The sequence below is a fragment of the Lactuca serriola genome, chromosome 1 (genome assembly GCF_051521515.1).
Source record: "Lactuca serriola cultivar US96UC23 chromosome 1, Lser_US96UC23_V15, whole genome shotgun sequence".
NCBI classification, from domain to species: Eukaryota; Viridiplantae; Streptophyta; class Magnoliopsida; order Asterales; family Asteraceae; genus Lactuca; species Lactuca serriola.
Genome location: NC_136408.1, coordinates 136124746 through 136129284, shown reverse-complemented (window position 1 = coordinate 136129284; position 4539 = coordinate 136124746).

Below are 4539 nucleotides of genomic sequence, written 5' to 3'. Positions count from 1 at the left end.
GAGACCTTTTCTCCAGTAGCCAAGATTAAGTCTATTCGGGTTCTGTTAGCCATAGTTGCATTTCATGACTATGAAATATGGCAGATGGATGTCAAAACCTCTTTCCTTAATGGAAAGTTGGCTGAAGATGTTTACATGAGTCAGCTAGAGGGTTTTGTCAGCAACGAGTACCCTAATAGAGTGTGTAAGCTTGAGAAATCCATTTATGGATTAAAGCAAGCACCTCGCAGATGGAATCTTTGCTTTGATGAAAAGGTCAAGGAATTTGGCTTTTCTAGGAGTGAAGATGAATCCTGTGTGTATGTCAAGGCTAATGGGAGTATAGTTAGCTTTTTGGTATTGTATGTGGATGACATACTACTCATAGGAAACGACATTCCAACCCTGCAGGAAGTAAAGTCCTGGCTTGGAAAGTGTTTCGCTATGAAGGACCTTGGTGAAGCTGCCTATATTTTAGGGATAAGGATCTTGAGAGATCGGAGTAAAAGACTAATTGGACTTAGTCAGAGTACCTACTTGGATAAGGTGCTGAAGAGATTCAGCATGCAGGACTCCAAGAAAGGAGAGTTACCCATCCAGAGTAACGCCAAGTTGAGTAAGACACAAAGCCCTAGCATTGAGGCTGAGATAGCAGAAATGAGTCGAGTACCTTATGCTTCGACTGTAGGTTCGATCATGTATGCTATGACGTGAACTCGACCTGATGTAGCCTTTGCCTTGAGCATGGTTAGCAGGTTTCAGGGGAACCCTGGCAAGGCACACTGGACTGCGGTAAAGAATATTCTCAAGTACCTACGAAGGACTAAGGACTGGGTCCTTACCCTCAGTGGGAGTGATGACTTGAGAGTTGTAGGGTATAGTGATGCTAGCTTCCAGACTGATAGGGATAATTTCCACTCTCAAGTCAGGCTGGGTCTTTACCCTAAATGGAGGAGCAATTTCTTGGAAGAGTTCCAAGCAAGAGACAGTGGCAGATTCCACTTGTGAATCAGAGTAATTGCAGCGAGCGAGGCGGCAAAGGAGGCTATATGGCTAAAGAACTTCATCGGAGACCTTGGAGTTGTACCAGCTATTAAAGAGCCAATGGAAATTTTCTGTGATAGTGAAAGCGCTGTTGCCTTAGCCAAGGAACCAAGGGATCACGGGAGATCCAGGCACATCGACAGAAAATACCATTTTATTAGACATCGAATAGAAGAAGGACTCCTCATGGCAAAGAGGGTATCATCGGATGAGAACCCAGCAGATCCCCTCACGAAGGGACTGACTCGGGTTAAGCATCTCCAGCATGCTCGGAGCATAGGGCTGAAGGATGATATTAGATTTAGTAGTTAGATAACCTAGAAATTTGTAAAGTGTAATTGACATTAGATGATGAATAAAAGGTGTTTTATTTATGAGTAAAGTGTTGCTATCTCTTGTCAATCGTTTACTATATTTCTTTTGCATGTTTTGACTTCCAGAATAATTTTGTTTGGTATAACATATTATTCAAACCTCCACAGTCGGTCATATGTCGGAAGTAGGTATGAATCAAGACTGTCATGATTGGTTGCAGAGGTCTAAGGTGTTAGACAAGGGCTACAACAATCATGAGTGCTCATAAGTTCTGAGCATTGGACTCAACCCACGCTCACTGGAATCACTTCATGGAATTCTATCTCGAGTGATCGTGAGACGGTGATATCATATAAGTCTTCAAACCTAGAGATATGATTTGTTACTTACAAGTTGGTTATGCATTGATTGTACGAAAACGCATTGGTAACTCGATGTTATAAATCGTGCTCTTGTGTGTAATTCATTGAGTGGTAGAACAAACATATGAGTCGAAGTTTATCTGTTCCTTCTTGGATTAGAAGCTGATATCTGGGCCCCTCGATGATTTTGTTTTGACCCATGTACCGGGCCCGGTCAGAACTAAGTTGATGTGTTCAATTAAGTTCTTTGTCAAACAAATCGGAAATTGGGAAACAAACTGTTGGACAATAAGTAAGACATTGTTCCATGTATTTGTCCGACTGATATCTAGAACAGAGGATTATATGATCACTTATCTTAAATGGCGTACCATCATCTTCTCAGTTCCGAGAAACCTTGAAAAGAGCTACAATTGCTGATCGGTTCCTGAAGTCATACTTGCAGTGATAGTTATTAGACTTATCCAAGTGGGAGACTGTTGGATAAGGTGTCTAAGTCCATAACTATTTCTGGTATGTACTTGACCCGACCCGGCATGGTCCATTTGGGTTGCATGGCACCATGCAATTGGATAGACTAAATGAGAGAAATAACACTTGGAGATTATTAATATATTATAAGTTCTAATATATTAATAATATTATTTGATTAGTTTGATCAAGAATTAATTTAGAATTAATTAAGTGATCAAAAGATAACTAATTAAATATATGGGTTGATTATGTAAATCATCCATATCTTGTATAGTGGACTAAGAGGCTCCATGGATTATCAAGTTGGGTTCCACCCATAGGATGCTCCATGGGAGTTACAAACCCATGGGTCATGGAAATGAAGAGTCATGACACATTAGGGTTTACATGGTGTAACCGTAGATGTGTCAACACTATATAAGGATCTCATTCTCCATCAAAATCGGCTACACTAAAGAAACAAGAGGGCTTGGCCAATTTCAAGAAGTGTGTGTTCTCTCATAAGTTTTTCCAAGAGCATTTGGTGTTGTGTGAAGCATTTGAGGCATCACACTTGGGGTGCTAAGCTCACAAGGTTTCAAAGAACACAAGCAACAACAAGGTAAGTTATTCTATCTATCATTCAAGTTAAAATTGTTCCCCATGTATGCTAGATAGGAATATAGCCTTGGAATTCAACTTTGCATGATAATTAGACAAACATAGATCCAAGGTTATTAGGGTTGCATGTACACTTAGGAAGTGTTAGAATGCTCAAAACCCATCAGAGACTACACTAATGTGTTCCCGAAGGAGCTTCCTGGGATACCTCGAGAGTGTTAGGTAGAGTTCAGGATCGACCTAGTCCTGGTGCGGCTCCGATAGCTAAGGCACCGTATCGGTTGGCTCCTCCCGAGATGCAGGAGTTGTCTACGCAGCTGCAGGGCTGCTAGACAAGGGATTTATTCGACCGAGCATTTCACCCTGGGGAGCCCCGATCCTATTTGTGAAGAAGAAGGACGGGTCGCATCAGATGTGCATAGATTACCAGGAGCTGAATAAGGTGACGGTGAAGAACCGTTACCCACTCCTAAGGATTGATGACCTCTTTGATCAGTTGCAAGGAGCATCTTGGTTCTCCAAGATCGATTTGCGTTCAGGCTATCATCAGATAAGGGTTAGAGAGGAGGTTATACAAAAGACCGCGTTTCGGACGCGTTATGACCATTATGAGTTCGTGGTGATGCCGTTTGGGCTCACCAATGCTCCTTCCACGTTCATGGACGTCATGAACCGCGTGTGTAGACCGATGCTGGATCGGTCTATGATAGTTTTCATTGATGACATCTTGGTTTATTCCAAGACACAAGAGGAGCACGAGCATCTGAGAGAGGTTTTGGAAACCTTAAGGAGGGAGAGCTTATACGCCAAGTTCTCCAAATGTGAGTTTTGGTTGCGCGAGGTGCAGTTTCTTGGGCACCTCGTCAACCAGAACGGGATTTCAGTAGACCCGGCCAAGGTGGAGGCCGTGATGAGATGGGAGGTTCCAAAGTCTCCATCTGAGATTCGCAGTTTCCTAGGATTAGCAAGATACTATCGGAGATTCATTTAGGATTTCTCTAAGATAGTCGTACCCCTGACACGGTTGACTAGGAAGGCTGTGGTCTTTCGATGGGGGCTTGAGCAGCAGGTAGCGTTCGAGATTCTGAGACAAAGATTGTGCGAGGCGCCAATCTTAGCCCTGCCCGAGGGCGTAGAGGATTTTGTGGTATATTGTGATGCGTCCATCTCAGGTTTAGGCGCAGTATTGATGCAGAGGGATCATGTCATTGCTTATGCCTCGAGGCAGCTGAAGCCTCACGAGGCGAACTATCCGACGCATGATTTAGAGTTGGCGGCGGCGGTCTTCGCCCTCAAGATACGGCGGCATTACCTCTATGGGGTTTGATGTACCATTTTCACGGACCACAAGAGTTTGAGGTACCTCATGGATCAGCCGAATCTGAACATGAGGCAATGCCAGTGGCTAGACGTGGTGAAGGATTATGATTGCGAAACCCTTTATCACCCGGGGAAGGCCAATGTGGTGGCCGATGCGCTTAGCCGCAAGGCAGCGCCGATCAGGGATATTTGCATCAGGATGACTGTAGTGACTCCCCTGTTAGAACAGATTCGGGAAGCTCAGCAGGAGGCTGTGAAGGAGGAACATCGGAAGAGTGAGCGCATAGTGGGTCAAGTCACCTCCTTCGATTATGATAGCCGAGGATTATTGACACTACACCATAGGGTGTGGGTGCCGTATCACGGAGGCGTTCGCCAGATCTTGATGGAGGAGGCGCACAAATTCTGATTCTCTATTCATCCAGGGGCGATGAAGATGTATCGT